The sequence below is a fragment of the Lithobates pipiens genome, unplaced genomic scaffold (genome assembly GCF_037356315.1).
Source record: "Lithobates pipiens isolate NorthernLeopardFrog02 unplaced genomic scaffold, aLitPip1_a1.2 Scaffold_1, whole genome shotgun sequence".
Classification (NCBI taxonomy): domain Eukaryota; kingdom Metazoa; phylum Chordata; class Amphibia; order Anura; family Ranidae; genus Lithobates; species Lithobates pipiens.
Genome location: NW_027507685.1, coordinates 253,534,991 through 253,556,103, shown reverse-complemented (window position 1 = coordinate 253,556,103; position 21,113 = coordinate 253,534,991). Strand labels below are relative to the sequence as shown.

Here is a 21,113-nt window from a genome sequence, read left to right as displayed (position 1 = left end):
TTTTGGTGGTATTTGAGCACCTCTGCAGTTTTTATTTTTTGCGCTATAAATAAGAGCAACAATTTTTAAAAAAAAAAAAGCAATATTTTTTCACTTTTTGCTATAATAAATATCCCCCAAAAATATATAAAAAAACAATTTTTTCCCTCAATTTAGGCCGATACGTATTCTTCTACATATTTTTGGTAAAAAAAATCGCAATAAGCGTATATTGATTGGTTTGTGCAAAATTTATAGCGTCTACAAAATAGGGGATAGTTTTATGGCATTTTTATTTTAATTTAGGACACTTTTGACAATATTTTGGGACCATTGTTATTTATACAGCGATCAGTGCTATAAAAATGCATTGATTACTGTGTAAATTACACTGGCAATGAAGGGGTTAACCACCAGGGAGTGATGAAGGGGTTAAGTGTGTCCTAGGGAGTGATTCTAACTGTGGGGGGGGGGGCTTCAACTCACATAATAGCGATCACTGCTCTCGATGACGGGGAGCAGTGATCTCTTTCCTGTCACTAGGCGGAACGGGCAAAAGCATCTCCCCATTCTTCCTCTCCGTGACACGATCGCCGGCACCCGGCAGACATAGAGTCCGCGCGAACCGCGGTCACAGAGACCACGGGGGGGGGGGGGGGGGGGGTTTGCGCGTATGCCCACGACACCGCTTCTTAAAGGGGACGTACCTGTACGCCCTTTTGCCTACCAGTGCCATTCTGCCGACGTAAATCGGCGCGCGCTAGTCGGCAAGCGCTTAAGCAGTAATATTTAATATTTATTTTTTTCCAATGAAATGAACCTAGTGGCAAAAAGGGTCGCTGGTTCGAACACCACCAACTGCAGTGAGTTTGCATATTCTGTGCTTGCGTGGGTTTCCTCCGGGTGCTCCGGTTTCCATCCACACTCTAAAGACATGCTGGTAATGTTAATTGGCTCCTGTCTAAATTGGCCCTAGTATAAGAATGTGTGTTAGGGGACCTTAGAGTGTAAGCTCTTTGAGTGTAGGGACCGATGTGAATGTACAATGTATATGTAAAACTCTGCCTAAATTGACAGCGCTATATAAGTCCCTGAAATAAATAAAATAAAATGGCCGCCGCCTGGAGAAGCAGCAAAGTGCAGCCACTATACATTGCCAGCGAACGTAATGAGAAGACGTGACTGCTCCCAGATACAAATATCATCTCGGCCAATAAAGAAATCCGCATGGTAAAGCATTGACGGAATCGAAGCGTTATCACCATCAATCTCCTGACTTGCGCTTCTATGGATGGAAATAAAAAAACGTAAATGGTTACAGATTCCCCTCAGAAGAAAACTCCTTTCATTTCTCAGGAATTTCGCTTGTAAAGTGAAATTGAGGGCCTTTAGGTTGTAAATATAGATTTCCATTGAAGAAAAAGTCTTTGAAGTTTGTTGCAACTCCTATATCATATCGGTTTGGCGTGGATTTACGGCAGTGTCCATGTCAGAGGGGCGATGGGGACCAGGCACCAATCGGGAAGTCCGGAGGGGGGTGCGGCCAATGACTGTGTTCGGAGCATGTGATGTCAGAGAGGAAGCCATATTGTATGGGACCCCAACCTGACTATTCCATCAGAGGAAGTAGAATTCACTGACATAGAGGATTTTATTACATTGTAACTACATTACATTGTTACATTTTATTACATTGTAACGAACTGCTCTACCTGCTTCCTGCTTAAGCCTGACATGCTGGATTGGTCGCCGTCCTCTTCTCCTGGCGTTGTAGTTCTGCTACTCCAGTTATTAATATATGATTTTTGGTAAGAAATGGATTTTAATCTAAAGAATAGTCTATTTCTAGAATCTTCAATATTTCATCAAATCGGGTGCCCGGGACCTGCAAACTACCTATGCGACGATTTGCCGTAGGCTCGCCAAAAGTTGAAAACAGGCTTGCGTTTGGACTGGATTTCCCCTACTTGGTTGGTTAATGAGAGGCCAGAGGTGGGACCTAGATTAGTTTACAGAAAGGAAAGGGCTCTGCGTGGGTGTCGCCAATCCCAATCTCAGCCATGTTGAGAGGTAGGGTTTGGGGGGGGGGAGGGGCTAGATAGGTTTACAGCAGGGATCTCCAAACTTTCTAAAGAAAGGGCCAGTTTACTGTCCCTCAGACTTTAGGGGGGGAGGGGGGGCGGACTGTGATCGGAATTTGATGTGACCGTGTGTAGGCAAGACAGCTTGAGCCGAATTCCGTCGGGTAAACCATCAGAGCTTTTTCCGACAAGAATTCCGATCGTGTGTACGTGGCATTAGGGGGAGAAATGGTTGGTGTCATTGTGAGGAATTTTTGGCAGTAGAAGGAATTATGCCCCATCGCTGGTGTCAGTTGAAGGAATTATGCCCCAACGTTGGTGTCAGTGGAAGGAATTATGCCCCATCGTTGGTGTCAGTGGAAGGAATTATGCCCCATCGTTGGTGTCAGTGGAAGGAATTATGCCCCATCGTTGGTGTCAGTGGCAGGGATTATGCCCCAAGGTTGGTGTCAATGGCAGGAATAATGCCCCAATTGTTGGTGTCGGTGGCAGGAATTATGCAACATTGTTGGTGTCGGTGGTAGGAATTATGCACCATTCTTGGTGTCAGTGGCAGGAATAATGCCTCCAGGGCCTAGATAAAGGCAAGCATAGGCCCGCAGTTTGGAGACCACTGGTTTACAGGAACGAAAGGGCTCCATGTGGTTGTCACCATTGTCAATCTGGCTAATGGGAGGTTGGGAGAGAGACCTAGATAGGTTTACAGGAATGAAAGGGCATGGCGTGGGTGTCATCAATGTCAATCTCAGCAATGCCTGTTCGCTAATGAGAGGTAGGGTGGGGGGCCCAGACAGGTTTACAGGAATGAAGGTGCTTGGCGTGGGTGTCACCAATGTCAATCTCAGCCATGCCGGTTGGTTAATGTGAGGTAAGGTGGGGGGACATAGACAAGTTTACAAGAACGAAGGGGCTCCAGGTGGGTGTCACCAATGTCAGTCTCAGCCATGCGGGTTGGCTAAAAGGAGGTACGGAGAGGGACCTAGAAGAGTTTACAGAAGGGAAAATGTCCTCTGTCCATGTCACCAATGCCGATCTCAGCCATGTCGGTTGGCTAATGAGAGGTAGGGGGAAGGACCTAAGTGGGCTTACAGGAAGGAGAGGATCCTCTATGGGTATCACCAATGCCAGTCTCAGCAACTTGGCTACTGAGAGGTGGGGTGGGATGGAGCCTAGATGGGCTTACCGGGAAGAAAAGGACCCTTTGTGGGTGTCACCAGTTTCAATCTCAGGCATGCCATTTGGCAGATTATTTGAAGTCAGCCCAGTGTCCAGAGTGAATTAATAAAGGATTCACTGGCACCCTTTCTATTTCTCTGTAAGGACCCTTATTCATTTACTATAGGTATTTACTGTATACAGCACCATCAACCTACTGTAGGTAAAGCTCTGCATAAAGTCAGGTCAGTCCCTGCCCTCAAAGAGCCTATACTCTAAGGCTCCTATCTCACATACACCATCAAGGGCCAATCTAGGCAGCAGCCATGTAAACTTTCAGGATTTCTTTGGAGTGTGGGTGGTGCATGTTCTCCAAGCCCATGGAGAACATGCAAACTCCACACAGACCATTGCTGGAGCCATTTAAGCCAGTTACCCTATTAGCATGTCTTTGGAGTGTAGGAGGAAACCCAACGCAAGCCCATGGAGAACATGCAAACTCTATGCAGATCATTTCTGGAGTCATTTAAGCCCACTACCCTATTAGCATGTCTTTGGAGTGTGGGTGGAAACCCAACGCAAGCCCATGGAGAACATGCAAACTCTACGCAGATCATTGCTGGAGTCATTTAAGCCAGTTACTCTATTAGCGTGTCTTTGGAGTGTGGGAGGAAACCCAACGCAAGCCCATGGAGAACATGAAAACTCTATGCAGATCATTGCTGGAGTCATTTAAGCCAGTTACCCTGTTAGAGTGTCTTTGGAGTGTGGGAGGAAACCCAACGCAAGCCCATGGAGAACATGCAGACTATGCAGATCATTTCTGGAGTCATTTAAGCCCGTTACCCTATTAGAACATCTTTGGCGTGTGGGCGGAAACCCAACGCAAGCCCATGGAGAACATGCAAACTCGATGCAGATCATTGCTGGAGTCATTTAAGCCCGTTACCCTATTAGAACATCTTTGGCGTGTGGGAGGAAACCCAACGCAAGCCCATGGAGAACATGCAAACTCGATGCAGATCATTGCTGGAGTCATTTAAGCCCGTTACCCTATTAGCACGTCTTTGGAGTGTGGGAGGAAACCCAACGCAAGCCCATTGAGAACATGCAAACGCTATGCAGATCATTGCTGGAGTCATTTAAGCCAGTTACCCTATTAGCCCTTGTACACACGGATTTTGTCCGAAGCTGTTGCATACACACGGTCGAACAAAGTTGTCGGAAATTCCGATTGTACATAACATGATGACGTTATTTCGTTACGATGGGACTACGTTCAGGCTAGTAGCCAATAGCTTTGGTCTAGGAATTTGATCTGAGCATGCGTGGCACTTTGTCTGTTGGAGTAGGCTACACATGATCGGAGTATGTCCGATCGGAGCATTTTGTCTGAAAATTTTACGGACAAGTTGGAAAACTTGGTCTGTCGGATACTCCGACGGTAACAGTCCGATGGAGACCACACACAGTCGGATTATCCGACAAAACGGTCCGATTGGACACATTCCGTCGGAATCTACGACCGTGTGTACAAGGGCTTAGAGCAGTGATGGCGAACCTTGGCACCCCAGATGTTTTGGAACTACATTTCCCATGATGCTCATGCACTCTACAGTGTAGTTGAGCATCATGGGAAATGTAGTTCCAAAACATCTGGGGTGCCAAGGTTCGCCATCACTGGCTTAGAGTGTCTTTGGAGTGTGGGAGAAAACCCAACGCAAGCCCATGGAGAACATGCAAACTCCATGCAGATCCTGGCCTGGGATTCCAACTGAGGACCCCAGTGCTACAAGGCAGGCCTGCCTACACCTAAGACCTTCCAGCCTGTAGAGCAGACTTCCTATTCCTAATGCCGCGTACACACGAGCGGACTGTATGGCGTACTTAGTCCGTCATACAATCCGACGGACAGTCCGTCATACTTTCGACTGAACGGACTTGACCACACACGGATGCACAAACAGTCCGTCGAAAGCTTGCGCGATGACGTGTACAGCACGTACGACGGGACTAGAAATAGGAAGTCCAGTACACAGCAAAGCACCCTTCCGCCGTGTAAATCCTTTCTGGGCATGCGCCATTCTTAGTCCGTCGAACTAGCATACTGACGACTGTATTGTCCGCTGAAACCAAAGTATGACGGACAGAATTTCGAAAAATTCGAAATACTTAGTACGCCAGACTGCACGCTGAAAAAGTCCGCTGAAGCCCACACACGAGCGGACTGTCCGCTGAAATGTGTTTAGACGGACTAAGTACCCCATACAGTCCGCCCGTGTGTACGCGGCATAACCCTCAGACCTCTCATGGACCTCACAAAGAGGTTTACACGGCACAGCCGGTGGGCAGGGGATGCCGAAGTTTTAACATAAAGAAAAATCTCGGATAATAACAAGCATTTAGCGGTTGTTCATCGAACATATGGACTGAGTTGACTTTTTTTTTTATAGCGGCCCATAATTCTTCCTTAACCCCATACGTTCCTACGGCCTCCAGGAGAAGCCGCCCGCAGCTAATCCCCCCGGTGTCTATTTCAAGTCTATTCTCCCCTCTCTGAAAAGACACTGAGCCCCCCCGCAGTCAGGACCCTCCAGCCCGCCGACACAAAAGGACAGAGCTGCGCCCGTCCACCCCTCCCCCTCCTCCTCCCCTTCTAAACGGCTGACTGCGGGGAGCAGGTGTCACGCAGTATTTAAGTGACATTCGCAAGCAAAATAAATATTGAAGCGCCCTGTCACTCGGCTGAGGGAATAATCTTGCGGCCGAAGTTCCCCCATTCATTGTGAACCGCCCCTGACATTTGTTCTGAGGGAATAATTCGCAGTTTATCTTGCACGCCGGAGCCTTTTTATCAGCCCGGCAGTGGAAGTGCGGAGGGACCTGCGACGCGAGAGAGAGAGAGAGAGAGAGTGGGAAAAATGGTAATTGAGTATTTTATCAAACGCTTCCAACAAAACGGACTTTGCGAGTCGTAAATGAAGATTAAAACCATTGTTGGCAGAGACGGACAAATTGGAAAGATTTATTATCGGAAGCATCAGTGTGTCAGGGCCGCGAGGAGAAAGACACAAACTAGGCGCAGATAAAAAAAAAAAAAAGAAAGAAAAAAGAATAAAATAGAAAAAAAAGAGAAAATAGGGGGGGGGGGGGAAACAGGGCGCACTTAAGCCGGGCGCGGGAGAGTAAATTGCGCGGCTTAATTATTTGTCGGGGTAGGACGGCAGAAGAGGAACACGTTATAATAGCACAGCTGTCGTGGGACGTTATGTGTGAAAAAGAGACGGTGATAAAAGCATTGTGTAAAAAGGCAACAGTGCCGCGGACCGACGCCAAAATACTCCTGACTGGCGCTGATAATGGCAGACGGCTCTTTGTGTCAGATGAGGTTCCTCTTAAATAGCCTCTGAAAATGGCGAAGTGTCTCGCAGCTGCCGGGAATCCACTGGAGGGAAAAAAGGTGGAATTGTTCAAAACTTCAATGATCGGTACTTGTGGGGGGCAGAGAGGACCTGTCATGGCTGAGGTGCCGGTCCTCAGGGATGGATGTAGGGCCCGCTGTTGGGTGTCCCGTCGCCTCTCCTGGGATCCAATATTCCGGCCAGTCCTGATTGGTTGGCACATTAATGGTCGGAGTTGAAACAGCAGATCTCTAAGCTTCTACTGAGATCTCTCCCGCTACTACGCTTCCTCTGGGAATCCTTGGGTCTCCTCTGTTCTCCAGCCTCCAGTGTTTTCCAGTCACCCCTGAGCACCCTGTATCATCCAATGACCTAAGTGCACCCCAAAGGATACTGTATGGTCTGGGGCACCCCCTGACTCCAGTACCCCAAGAGCAATCCTGTGTCTTTGTTTCCTCAGTGCACCCAAGAGCATCCTGTGACATCTATTGCACCCCCTGGCTCCAGTGCACCCAAAGCATTCTGTGTGATTCAGTGACCTCAGTGCACCCCAGAGGGTCCCTTGCCATCCACTGACCCCAGTACAAATCGTGGCTCCAGTACACCCCATGACTCCAACACACTCAGGAGCATCCTGTGTCATTCAGTGACCCCAATGCTCCCCATTATTGCATTGCACCCCAGAGCATCCAATTGCGCCCATTAATCCCAGTGCACCCAGAGTATCCTATGTGTTTCAGTGGCCCCAGTGCTCCCCTTGACTCCATTGCACCCCAGAGCATCCCAAGTCTTCCATTGGCCCCAGTGCACCCCAGGACATCCAGTGCCATCCATGTACCCATGCCCTGCCCCATGCACCCCATGACTCCAGCACATCCAGGATCACCCTTTTTGTTTATATGACCTCAGGAGCATCCTGTGCTATACAGTGACCCCAGTGCTCCCTATTATTCCATTGCACCCCAGAGCATCCAATGTTGCTCATTGGTCCCAGAGCATCCTATGTGTTTCAATGACCCCAGTGCTCCCCTTGACTCCAGTGCACCCCAGGGCATCCCAAGTCATCCAGTGGCCCCAGGATATCCTGTGTCATCCAGTCACTCAAGTGCGCCCAGTGACCCCAGTGTTCCCCATGAATCCATTGCACCCCAAAGAATCCAATGTCACCATTTGGTCCCAGGGTACCCAGAGCATCTTATGCATTTCAATTACCCCAGTGCTCCCCTTGACTTGAGTGCTCTCCAGAGCATCCCATGTCATCCATTGGCCCCAGTGCATTCCAAGACATCCTGTGCTATCCATGCACCCATGCCATGCCCCATGCACCCCATGACTCCAGAGCACTCAGAACCACCCTTTGTGTTTATATGACCTCAGGAGCATCCTGTGTTATACAGTTCCCCCAGTGCTCCCCATTATTCCAGTGCACCCCCGAGCATCCAATGTCGCCCATTGGTCCCAGGGCATTTCAGTGACTCCAATGCTCCCCTTGACTCCAATGCACCCCAGAGCATTCAGAGTCTTCCATTGGCCCCAGTGCACCCCAGGAGATCCTGTGTCATCCAGTGGCCCAAGTGCGCCCAGTGACCCCAGTGCTCAAAAATGAATCCATTGGACCCCAGAGCATCCAATGTCACCCTTTGGTCCCAGGGCACCCATCCTATGCATTTCAGTGGCCCTAGTGCTCCTTTTGGCTCCAGTGCACCCCAGAGCATCCCAAGTCTTCCATTGGCCCCAGGACATCCTGTGTCACCCAGTGACCCAAGTGCACCCCAGGACATCATGTGTCATCCATTGACCCAAATGCGCCCCATGACTCCAGTACACCCCAGGGAATTCTGTATCCTCTAGTAACTCTTAGTGTGCCCCTGTGCATCTCTTTGACTGAGTGCCCCAGAGCACTCTGTGCCTCTGAATGTGTGAGTGCACTCTGTGCATCCCAGTGCACCTCCGATGACACCTGTATCCCCAACAGCATTGAGTACACTACTGCATCATCTGAACTGCCCTTCTTTGTGGATATGAATCTCTATCTGTAGCGGGGAATCTCTGCTCCACAGCATCATGCATGGCAGCAATCCAGAAGTCTATTTGCATGTTTCGGAAGGGGTTCTGTGGCTGGGGATCCTGGATCTGTTGGTCCCATGAAGTGTAGCTATAGTGGAGGATGTGAAGTGCTGTAAAGAATGTCTTGAAAACTTCTGATTTGTTCTGAAATATTTTATTATGAATTGTATACAAAGATTATCCAACGTGTTTCAGGGATAAAAACTCATTCTTCAGGGCCAACAGCTGGGAAATATAACTCTGAGGTTTGTAGAGCCAGACTGGTGTGCCCTGGGCAAAGTTGAGCTCTTTGCCCTCGGAGTGCCGGGGGGGGGGGCGCCTTAAAAAAAAAATCTGCGTAAAATCCCCTGGTGTTCTGTGGCCGCCGCCAATAAAACACCAGCTTTATTCAGGTATCATCCAGGGTCACCATCTACTTTCTGGACAGAGATACTGTCTCGGAGATGACAAATCCTGTTGGCTGTGCAGTTCTTGGCTTCTTGGGGCACGTCTGGGATTTATTCACACAGACTTGCCGAGAAGTCCGCCGTACGGCCTTGTTTGTACACATGGCTTCAAGGGAGGGCGTGGCCGGTAGTGATGAGCTTGACGGTTCAGACCAAACCATGGCTGATTAGATGAACACCCAAACTTTTTTGCCCTTTCAGTGGAAGCCCAGCGGTCCCTAGCCCCTTCTACTTATATAGTTGATGACCGCTCACGCGCGGCAAGTCCCTTTTTAAAAAAAAAAAATTGACAGAAAGGCAGTTGCGAATGCCATAATGTCAAGACTGGATTTCCTGGAGATCCAGACTTTTTTTTATAAAATTTTTTTATTTTATGGGGTACCCCTTAAAAATCTCAAAGGTTCTTGTATGTATTATTTGGTTGGCTCCACGCCAATTTTTTTTTTATAACTCTTGCTGCATGATGTGTTACAGAAAAAGTGACCTTTAAAAGCGTTAAAAGCAAAAAAAAAAGGCCTACAGACCCCTCCAGAGGTCCCCAAATCCTTTGGGCAGCCTCTGCATGCCTAGATTATTTAAAAAAAAAAAAATCCGTAAATGAAATGCCATTTGCCGACAATTTGGACTGTCATTTTTTCCTATGCAGATGGCCAATGCTTGAAAAAATGACATATATCCTGGCTAAATGGAATTTTTTAATTTTTTTTTTTTTGCACTGGTACATGTTCCCCCATGCAGTGCCCCACCCCCACCCCTTTGTATTTTTTGCTACCCCTTTGCCTACTATTTTTGATTTGGCAGGCTGGGCTCGCATTTATTTAAAGGGGTTGGTGCACCGTATCCGAACCTCCTTTGAAGTTCACAGAAGCCCGCTCAGGCCAAGCCCAGGGCAGTATGGCCAGGGCAGGACTTAGGGTGGTGGGGGCCCCTGGGCTTGAGTCACTTTCGGGCCCTACCTTCTATACATTACCGTATTTATATATATAACACGCACCCCAAGTTTAGGAGGGAATTTTAAGGAAAAAAACTTTTAGGAGGGAAATTAAAAAATGGCGCCGCTGAGATACAGAGTCCTGTGTATCTCGACGGCTCTCGGATCCTCTTGGTGGCTCTCAGGTCCTCTCAGCAGCTCTCGGGTCCTCTTGGTGGCTCTCGGGGTCCTCTCGGCGGCTCTTGGGTCTTCTTGGTGGCTCTGGGGTCCTCTCGGCGGCTCTGGGGTCCTCTCGGCGGCTCTCGGGTCCTCTCGGCGGCTCTCGGGTCCTCTCGGTGGCTCTGGGGTCCTCTCGGTGGCTCTCGGGTCCTCTTGGTGGCTCTGGGGTCCTCTCGGCGGCTCTCGGGTCCTCTTGGTGGCTCTCGGGTCCTCTTGGTGGCTCTGGGGTCCTCTTGGTGGCTCTCGGGTCCTCTTGGTGGCTCTGGGGTCCTCTCGGCGGCTCTCGGGTCCTCTTGGTGGCTCTCGGGTCCTCTTGGTGGCTCTGGGGTCCTCTTGGTGGCTCTCGGGTCCTCTTGGTGGCTCTGGGGTCCTCTCTGTGGCTCTCGGGTCATCTCGGCATCTCTCGGGTCCTCTTGGCGGCTCTGGGGTCCTCTCGGTGGCTCTCGGGTCTTCTCGGTGGCTCTCGGGTCCTCTCGGCGGCTCTTGGGTCCTCTTGGTGGCTCTTAGGTCCTCTTGGTGGCTCTCGGATCCTCTTGGTGGCTCTCGGGTCCTCTCGGCGGCTCTTGGGTCCTCTTGCAGTCCCGAGCGGAGCCGAGAGTAGCCGAGTGTACTCGGCTCGGTTCACAGTCACAACCAATCCCTGTGTTATGTCCATCATAGGGCAGGACTGGGCGTGACTGTGAGCCGAGCCAAGCCGAGTACACTCGGCTATGTATCTTGGTGGGACCCCCTATCGGGTGGGGCCCATTGGCTTGAGCACAGTGAAGCCCAATGGTAAGTCCAGCCCTGAGTACGGCTCATCCCTAGTGGCCAGGACAGGTGGAACCATGGCCGCCAGATCAAGGGGAACGTTAGGTTAGATCAGGGGAAAGGGGAAAAAAAAAGGAGACGTGTGCTTTGTATTAAAATATACTTATCCTTTAAGTCTGATCAGAGTCCTCCTTCACCCTGCATGGACTTCGTCCCCCCTGCTCCATCGAAGGACGTTCTGTAAAGATGATAAATTTAGGGAACGCACAGAGCGCCGAGTATTCTCACCAAGATTCGCCCTCTGACGCCTCTTCTCTCCATAGCGTGTGTAATCTGTGACCGTGGAGTGTACATGGGATCGGTGATGCACTCCGTACATGACTGAGATGAATGGCATCGTACTGTCCGCAGAGCCCCTAAGATACCAGATATTGAAGTAAATGCACATTAAAAATTAACGTGGTTCACGGCAATAAATGTGATCAAATGGAAAAGTTGTGGATCAGACTTCTCTCCGGAAGTGAACCCGGTCTGTAGCCTGCATTTGTCTGCTTTTAACCTTCTGATCGCTCACATCAATGAAGGGCCATTTCCCCCAGCTTCTGGGCCCCTGGGGGCAACTGCATTCCCTGTATCCCTTGCATCTTATGCTTCCTATGCATCATATGTATTCTTTGCACACCCCACTTCCTCTGCACTCTCTGCATCCTCTGTACCACCTGCATCCTTTACTTCTCCTACACCCTTTGCCTTTGCATTACGTGATTTTTTGCATTTCATGCATATATTGCACCTTGCATTCTGGGCACCCCCTTCACCTTTTGCATACTGTTCATTCTTTGCATTCCTTGCATCCATTGCACCATAAGTTATGGGCACCCCCTTCACCCTTTGCATAATGTTCGTTCTTTTCATTGCTTGCATCCATTGTACCTTGCATTTTGGGCACCCCCTTCACCCTTTCCATAATGTTCATTCTTTGCATTCCTTGCATCCATTGCACCTTGCATTCTGGGCACCCCTGCACCCTGTGCATAATGTTAATTCTTTGCATTCCTTGCCTCCATTGCACCTTGCATTCTGGGCACCCCTTGCACCCTTTGTATAATGTTCATTCTTTGCATTTCTTGCATCCATTGCACCTTGCATTCTGGGCACCCCCTTCACCCTTTGCATAATGTTCATTGTTTGCATTCCTTGCATCCATTGCACCTTGCGTTCTGGGCACCCCCTTCACCCTTTGCATAATGTTCATTCTTTGCATTTCTTGCATCCATTGCACCTTGCGTTCTGGGCACCCCCTTCACCCTTTGCATAATGTTCATTCTTAGCATTTCTTGCATCCATTGCACCTTGCGTTCTGGGCACCCCCTTCACCCTTTGCATAATGTTCATTCTTTGCATTTCTTGCATCCATTGCACCTTGCATTCTGGGCACCCCCTGCACCCTTTCCATAATGTTCATTCTTTGCATTCATTGCACCTTGCATTCTGCCCCCCCCCCCCCCGCACCCTTTGCATACTGTTCATTCTTTGCATTCCTTGCATCCATTGCACCTTGCATTCTGGGCACCCCCTGCACGCTTTGCACTTTTTACATTCTCTGTATAGTCTCATCCTTTGCGCTTTCTACTTACAGAGGTGATGATCTACCTAAACTACATGGAAACGATTAAAGATCACCAGAGTGCAGCATACTTTTATGGAGGAGATACCTAGCAAGGCACCAATATAAATTAAGGGAGGTTTGAAGAGTTCAGAGGTCAGTAGTATATAAAGAGTTATATATAAGAGTTCTTTCAAGTGTTTGTAAAGGCTCAAGGCTTTTTACCTTCATGTAGTCTATACATAAAGGTAAAAAAAACACTTGTGTGCAGCAGCCCCCCTGAAACTTAGCTGAGCCCCATCCCAATCCAGCGATATGCACAAGAGGTTCGGCTCTCCTGGGTCTCTCTCTTCACCATTGGCTGAGACAACAGCCATTGGCTCCCGCTACTGTCAATCACAGCCAGTGAGCCAATGAGAAGAGAGCGGGGGTGGGGCCAAACCGTGCTCTGCGCATGCAATGGCTCAGGTGCCCCCATAGCAAGCAGCAGGAGGGAGGGGGCCTGGAGCACCATCAGGGAACCAGAGAAGAGCAGGATCAGTAAGTACAACTTGGTAAAGTACGTAAGAACATGTGTGTGTGTTTTTTTTTTTATATAACAAACAGAACCTTTACTATCACTTTAAGCAGAGTGCAGTGGACTGGTAGCGCGGCGCAGAGTGCAGAGGACCGGTCGCCTGTGGCGCAGAGTTCGGGGGACTGGTAGCGAGCAGCAGAGAGTGCAGAGGATCGGTAGCCTGCGGTGCAGAGTGCAGGGGATCTGTAGCCTGCGGTGCAGAGTGCAGGGGACCGGTAGCCTGCGGTGCAGAGTGCAGGGGACCGGTAGCGTGCGTCGCAGAGTGCAGGGGACCGGTAGCGTGCGTCGCAGAGTGCAGGGGACCGGTAGCGCGCATCACAGAGTGCAGGGGACCGGTAGCGTGCGTCGCAGAGTGCAGGGGACCAGTAGCGTGCATCGCAGAGTGCAGGGGACCGGTAGCGTGCGTCACAGAGTGCAGGGGACCAGTAGCGTGTGTCGCAGAGTGCAGGGGACCGGTAGCGTGAGGCGCATGAGTGCAGGGGACCGGTAGCGTGAGGCGCATGAGTGCAGGGGACCGGTAGTGTACATTGCAGAGTGCAGGGGACCCAGGGCACAGCTCTTACAGTGAAGAAACCTTTCCGTATTTGGAGATGAAATCTCTTTTCCTCTATAAACGTAAAGAGTGCCCCCTTGTCCTCTGTGTTGACTGTAAAGTGAATAACTCAACGCCGAAGTTCACTATATGGACCCCTTATATATTTGTTCATGTTGATCATATCCCCCCTTAATGTCCTCTTATCAAGAGTGAATAAATTCAGTTCCTCTAATCTTTCCTCATAGCTGAGCTCCTCCATGCCTCTTATCAGTTTGGTTGCCCTTCTCTGCACTTTCTCCAGTTCCCAGATATCCTTTTTATGAACTGGTGTTTATAGCACAAAAAATAAAACCTTCAGAGGTGATCAAATACCACCAAAATAAATCTCTATTTGTGGGGGAAAAAAAGGACGTCAATTTTATTTGGGTACAATGTCAGACGACCGCGCAATTGTCAGTTAAAGCGCGAGCAGTGCTGTATTGCATAAAATGGCCTGGTCATTAAGGGGGTAAATCCTTCTGGGGCTGAAGTGTTTACAACCCCACCCACCCTTCATGTAGATTAGGGGGCCAGATGCATGGACTGGGGGGGGGGGGTGCGGCGCCCTGTATGGATGGGCCATTACTGTCTATACCTCTTATAATACATAAAAAAGGACTTTGCTCCCTTTGGAAACTGCAGCTTGGCACTGCATGCTATTATTGAGCTTATGATCTACCAGAACACCCAGATCCTTCTCCACCATTGATTCCCCCAAATCCTTTTCCACCATTGATTCCCCCAGATCCTTCTCCACCATTGATACCCCCAGATCCTTCTCCGCCATTGATTCCCCCAGATCCTTCTCCACCATTGATTCCCCCAAATCCTTTTCCACCATTGATTCCCCCAGATCCTTCTCCACCATTGATACCACCAGATCCTTCTCCACCATTGATACCACCAGGTCCTTCTCCACCATTGATTCCCCCAGATCCTTCTCCACCATTGATTCCCCCAGATCCTACTCCACCATTGATACCCCCAGATCCTTCTCCACCATTGATACCACCAGATCTTTCTCCACCATTGATGCCACCAGATCCTTCTCCACCATTGATACCCCCAGATCCTTCTCCACCATTGATACCCCCAGATCCTTCTCCACCATTGATACCCCCAGATCCTTCTCCACCATTGATACCCCCAGATCCTTCTCCACCATTGATACCCCCAGGTCCTTCTCCACCATTGATACCCCCAGATCCTTCTCCACCATTGATACCACCAGATCCTTCTCCACCATTGATTCCCCCAGATCCTTTTCCACCATTGATACCACCAGGTCCTTCTCCACCATTGATACCCCCAGGTCCTTCTCCACCATTAATACCATCAGATCCTTCTCCACCATTGATTCCCCCAGATCCTTCTCCACCATTGATTCCCCCAGATCCTTTTCCACCATTGATTCCCCCAGATCCTTCTCCACCATTGATTTCCCCAGATCCTTCTCCACCATTGATTCCCCCAGATCCTTCTCCACCATTGATTTCCCCAGATCCTTCTCCACCATTGATGCCACCAGATCCTTCTCCACCATTGATACCCCCAGATCCTTCTCCACCATTGATACCCCCAGATCCTTCTCCACCATTGATACCCCCAGATCCTTATCCACCATTGATTCCCCCAGATCTTTCTCCACCATTGATTTCCCCAGATCCTTCACTATTGACTCCCCCAGATCTTTCTCCACCATTGATTCCCCCAGATCCTTCTCCACCATTGATTTCCCCAGATCCTTCTCCACCATTGACTCCCTCAGTTATACTCCCCCTAGTATGTAGGATGCATGTAGTGAATAACTCAGCACCAGGATCACTATAAAGACCACTTATGTATTTATACATGGTGATCATATCAACCCTTATTTATTTATACATGGTGATCATATCAACCCTTATGTATTTATGCATGGCGATCACATCTCCCCCTTAATCTCCTCTTCTCAAGAGAGAAAAAATTCAGTTCCTTTAATCTTTCCTCATAGCTCAGCTCCTCCATTCCTTCCCCCTGCACCCTACATGCACCCCCCACACCCTACGTGAAATCCCTGCACTCTACATGCATCCCCTGCACCCTACATGCACCCCTTCACCCATCCCCTGCACCCTACAGGTACACGCATCCCCTGCACCCTACATGCACCCCTTCACCCGTCCCCTGCACCCTACATGTACCCTTTCACCCATCCCCTGCACCCTACAGGTACACGCATCCCCTGCACCCTACATGCACCCCTTCAGCCATCCCCTGCACCCTACATGTACCGCTTCACCCATCCCCTGCACCCTACAGGTACACGCATCCCCTGCACCCTACATGCACCCCTTCAGCCATCCCCTGCACCCTACATGTACCGCTTCACCCATCCCCTGCACCCTACAGGTACACGCATCCCCTGCACCCTCTACATTGCATCCTAGCCGTTCTGGTTTCCAGTGTGTTGGGCATGCCTCCCTGTTTTCCACAGTCGTAGAAAGTTGCTTCTTTTTTTTTTTTTTTTTATCTACGGTAAAAAGTTTTCTTTTTGAGAAGCTGGTAGGAGCCGAGACTTGAACAGAGTTTTATATGCTTCCTGGTGGGATCATTATTTTACTGCATCTTGCGCTGGAAGTTTCAAGGTCAGCATTACGCGAACAGTTGTAATGGTCCCCACAGAAAGATAAATATATATTGACTAAGCCTCAGCGCTGGTTCTTTTGCCTGCTGAAGGTCAACGGCTCCTTAGAGGTGTTTGGTAACCTTCACATGTCTATAGGTTAGACCTGTGATGAGTTGCAGCTCTGCAGCTCGGGAAGGGAAGACTTCCGCGCGGCTTCGGGCTCCTCCGCTCCTTCTTAGAACGCAAGCTGCGTCCGATCGACTTGACGTATTTTTCCAGATAGAGACATAAAGGTGTCTGCTGAGATCCCAGGCAATCAAAGCTCTGTCTAAAACTCTTAATAAAATTATAGCTCGCCTAATAGGTTCTCGCTCAGGCCCGGCTGGGCTGGCGGCTAAGGGGAGATTCCATCTTAATAGAAACCTTTTTGTCGGAACGCGCCGGGAACGCTCTTTAGGGGGCTCTTGGAGGGGAGATTCATCGTTTTTTTTTTTTTTTTGTTGTTGCTGAAGGTTTTTGCTTGCTGAGCATTCTACGTTTTCGGCTCCTCCAGAGATCATCAGGCATCAGAAATATTCATCGAAATTTGCATAACTAGAATAAGGGAAATTTGTATCTAACTGCGTAAATTACAGGAACGCCTTTTTCGCTGCGGTGCGGCAGGGGGCTTAACCACTTCCGGACCGCCCGCCGTCGTTATACGTCGGTACGTCGAAGAGGTGTTTCCTTGTTATAGCAGCAGATAGTTGCCATAACCCCGGTATCCTCTTCTTCAGTGAGCGGTCCAGTTTCAGTTAAAAGTGGTCTCTGGGGCAGATTCGCTGCAAGATCTCTTTTATTGGCGGCTGGAGAGGGCCCTCCCATCCTGCCGCGCTTCGGAGCCGTCGGCAGCAGCGGAGGCGATCGGATTCTTCTTGTGGTCTGACATGGAGATGAGTGAGGGGGAAGATGGCCCCCCACCCTTCTCCATATCATTGCAGGGCGGAAGCGACGACAAAACGTCACTTCCGCCCATAGCTCTTAAAGGGACATTTTTTTTTTTCATTTTTTTTAAATGACAAAATGTATTTATTTATTTTTTATTTTTTGCTTTTTAGTGTAAATATGAGATGTGGGGTCTTTTTGACCCCCAATCTCATATTTAGGAGGTCCCGTCATGCTTTTTTTCTATTATAAGGGATGTTTACATTCCTTGTAATAGGAATGAAAGAGACACAATTTTTTATTTATTTTTTAAACCGTGTAAAAATAAAAAAAATAAAAGGTAAAATAAATAAGAAAAAAAGTAAAAAAATTTCAACGCGCCCCGTCCCGACGAGCTCGCGTGCAGAAGCGAACGCATACGTGAGTAGCGCCCGCATATGAAAACGGTGTTCAAACCACACACGTGAGGTATCGCCGCGATCGGGAGAGCGAGAGCAATAATTCTAGCCCGAGACCTCCTCTGTAACTCAAAACATGCAACCTGTAGAATCTTTTTTTTAAACGTCGCTTATGGAAATTTTTATGGGTAAACGTTTGTCGCCATTCCACGAGCGGGCACAATTTTGAAGCATGACGTGTTGGGTATCAATTTACTCGGCGTAACATTATCTTGCACAATATAAAAGAAAAATTGGGCTAACTTTACTGTTTGTTTTTCAAAAAAATATTTTTTTTTCCCAAAAAAAGTGCGCTTGTAAGACCACTGCGCAAATACGGTGTGACAGAAAGCATTGCAACGACCGCCATTTTATTCTTTAGGGTGTTAGAAAAAAATATATATAATGTTTGAGTAATTTTCTAGCAAAAAAAATACAAACAGTTTTTAACTTGTGAACAACACGTCTCAAAAAGAGGCTCGGTCCTTAAGTGGTTAAAGTGTCTCTAAGCCTAAGATCTAAAAAAAAAAATGAAATGTATGTTGTGTAATTGTATGTGAGGTCTTCTGTATCTTTATTTGTTCCCTGGCTTACAGAATCAATGAAAATAAATTACTTTGATCCCACCGCAGGTACTTCTGTCCAAGAGGGACAACACTGCCTTTTATGGCCTGCCTACTGCAGCATTGCCACCCTAAGGCAGTGATGGCGAACCTTGGCACTCCAGATGTTTGGGAACTACATTTCCCATGATGCTCCACTACACTGCAGAGTGCATGAGCATCATGGGACATGTAGTCCTAAAACATCTGGAGTGCCAAGGTTCGCCATCACTGATCTAAGGCCCCGTTTGCGCCTTATTTGAAGTTCAGGTTGAAGCTTCACCAGAAGCCTTGTTTATAACTGTTGTTAGCCTTCCAATGCTTCTTACTGTGATAGCCAGCTATAGATGGGGGCAAGTGGCGTACCCTTTTTGTTTCACCAGAAGACCCCCTTTGACAACATAGAGTACTGCTCCAAACGCTGAAGCTACAACTCCCTTGATGCGCTGCAGGCGGGTGCTGGTACTCATTCAAGCCAACTGCGTAAAGCTGATTATAAGTGACGCCAATTACATTAAGTCCAAAAACAGCCTCTGCCTGGGCTCCTCCCAAGCCACACCCCAATGTGTTTCACCCTGCCCACAGGGCTTAGTCAATGTCAGAAACTATGAAATCAGACCGAGACAGAAGCACGGTTAAATCACACTTGTTTAATAATAAAAGTAAAAAAAAGAACAAACGTAGTCAAAGTTCAGTAACCGGAACGGATAGTCAGCCAAGCCAGGAGTCAGGGATCAATGTAGCGGAACAGCAAGCAGGATCTGGAGCCAGAAGGGATGTCAGCAAAGCAAGTCTTTAAATAGGAACGCAGGTGATAGTTTCTTGTGATGTTGACCAAGGCAGAGCTCCTCTAGATTGGACGGCTTAAGTAGGCAGGACTGACGAGCAGCATCATTAACAGGTGAGTAACTGTGGAGAGAGATAGGAGCTAGCAATTAGCGGACAGCTGAGCAACCAGCTCTGAGAAGGAAGGGCTGAGCCCAGCCCTGACAGTCAAAGAGTATGATTAAGCCCTGCAAACAGGGTGAAATGCGTCAACTGGCGTGGCTTGGGAGGAGCCCAGGCTGAGGCTTCTTTTGGACTTAATGTAATATTTGGGCTCCTGACTGAGATTCAAACTGGTGATCCAGGTATTGCAAGGCCGGCATGCCTGACGGAACCCATGCAAACCCAGGGAGAACATGCAAACTCCATGCAGATAGTATTTGGACTGGGTATCACATTCCTGGTAGCAGAGCCTGATATGATGAGGAAGGCCTATCTTACACCTCTGAGGGGGCCCCTGATGGTGTAGACAGGGGGCACAGGAGTGCAGAGTGGCGCAAGTGCCTCTAAGCCTTGCTAGCAGTAGGGCAGGTGTCTTTGCTGCACAGAAATCGTCAGATGGCTTCAGCAGGCAGGCAGCTGGTGCTGGCAACAGCAGGCAGAGTGGCACGATCAGGCAGACGGTTTGGCATGTTCGCCCTGGACTCTAGATGACCATGCCCTGCCACTGGTTGCAAGGCCAGCATGTCTTTAGAATACCTGGTGGACACCTTTGCAATCTCCATTCAGAGAATTTTTTGTCTGGGATTCAAACTGTTAAGCCCAGTGCTGCAAGTCCAGCATGTCTTTAGAGTAGCCAATGGAAACCCAATGCGAACTCCATGCAGCTAGTGTCCCAGCTGCGATTTGAGCCCAGCGGTCCAAGGCAGAAGCGCTAATCACTAAGCCACAGTGCTGCCTTATGCCGCCTACACACGGCCGGACTTTACGGCAGAAAAGGTCCGACGGACTTTCGGCGGATTTCCGTCGGACTTTCCAAACGAACAGACTTGGCCACACACAAACGGACTAAGTCCATTCGAAAGTCTGTTCGTTTTGAATGTGATGACGTAAGTCGGGACTAAAAAAGAAGTTCAATAGCCAGTAGCCAATAGCTTCCCTTGCGTCGTATTTGGTCCGTTTCGGACCAGCACACAGACGAAACGGTTTTCCCGATAGGAATTGAGTCCGTTGGACAGATTTGAAACATGTTCTATTTCTAGGTCCGTCTGATTTTTTTAAACGAAAAACGATCGGAATTAGCCCCACACACGATCGGATTGTCCGACGGACTGATTCCGTCGGGCCTAGTCTGCCGGAAAGTCCGGTCGTGTGTACGCGGCATTAGGTGCATTGCCTTTAAAATGGCTGGTAATGCATGAAAACTGCGCTCCTGCCAAATATAGTGAGGGGAAAAAAAGTATTTGACCCCCTGCTGATTTTGTACGTTTGCCAACTGACAAAGAAATGATCCGTCTATAATTTTAATGGTCGGTTTATTATAACAGTGAGAGATGAAATAACAACAAAAATATCCAGAAAAACGCATTTCAAAAAGGTTATAAATTTGATTTGCATTTTAATGAGTGAAATAAGTATTTGCCCCCTTCGTAGTACTTGGTGGCAAAACCCTTGTTGGCGATCACAGAGGTGAGACGTTTCTTGTAGTTGGCCACCAGCTTTGCCCACATCTCAGGAGGGATTTTGTCCAACTCCTCTTTGCAGATCCTCTCCAAGTCATTAAGGCGGCCTTTCTCAACCTTTTCAACACAGAGGAACCCTTGAAATAGTTCTCCGGTCTCAGGGAACCCCGGCTAAAAATTAGAAATCTACAACTCATAATACATTAGTGTGATGGTCATTGGGAAGAATGGTCCTTACACGTGTGGTCATTGGGAAGAATGGTCCTCACACTTGTGGTCATTGGGAAGAATTACCCCTTTACAGATAGC

General features: G+C 48.7%; 1 protein-coding gene across 6 annotated transcripts in view; it reads left to right on the top strand.

Moving 5' to 3' along the window:
- The window catches only part of DACH2 (dachshund family transcription factor 2), a 669,978-nt gene that overhangs the window by 104,412 nt on the left and 544,453 nt on the right, over nt 1–21,113 (top strand). The window lies entirely within an intron of this gene.